The sequence below is a fragment of the Tiliqua scincoides genome, chromosome 1 (genome assembly GCF_035046505.1).
Source record: "Tiliqua scincoides isolate rTilSci1 chromosome 1, rTilSci1.hap2, whole genome shotgun sequence".
NCBI lineage: Eukaryota > Metazoa > Chordata > Lepidosauria > Squamata > Scincidae > Tiliqua > Tiliqua scincoides.
The window spans coordinates 238,834,275-238,834,944 of NC_089821.1; the positions used below are offsets into that span (position 1 = coordinate 238,834,275).

Consider the following 670-nt stretch of genomic DNA (forward strand, 5'->3'; position numbering starts at 1 on the left):
AGGAAGCCAGTGTGGTTGGACTGCAACACTGCCCAAGGCATCACAGCTTCCTTATAATTAGTCTTGAGTTTTGAGTGGCTGAATAAGTCTCCTACTCATGAAGACTAAAGGCTAAGTTCACAGGCACAAGGCAAACAAAACATAGGTCCACACTGGGAGAATTCCTCTGAATTGCAGAACTACTAATGACCCTTAATTTAATGACAGCAACTGTTACCCTGCACATGCCCGATCTCATCTGATCTCGGAAGCTAAGCAAGGTCAGGCCTGGTTAGTACTTGGATGGGAGACCGCCTGGGAATACTGGGTGCTGTAGGCTTATATCATAGTCTTTCGAGACTGAAGGTTGCCAACCAACCAATGACCTGTACATCTCCTTCCTAGTCTATATGCCCCTCACCCAATGTGAGTGTGAAAAAAGTAGACCATTTCAGGTGAAATCTCCCTTGGGAGCTTCCTACAAGAACTTCTAACCCACCTTTTCTTGATAAGTGGAAATCAGCTATGCTGTCCAGAGAAGCCCAAATTCTTTGTCTTTTGACACTTTATTATTCTGCTTTCTGTTTACGGGACAATGTCATATGCACGGCACCAACTCATTGGTTAGGTGCCCATTTTGAGAGTAACTGGACTGACTGAATCAGATGGACTTTGAGTTCAAAAGACCTAA

The 670-nt window shown here is 44.3% G+C and overlaps 1 pseudogene; it reads left to right on the forward strand.

Moving 5' to 3' along the window:
* Positions 1-202: 202 nt before the first annotated feature.
* Positions 203-319, forward strand: LOC136638301 (5S ribosomal RNA; annotated as a pseudogene).
* Positions 320-670: the final 351 nt, after the last annotated feature.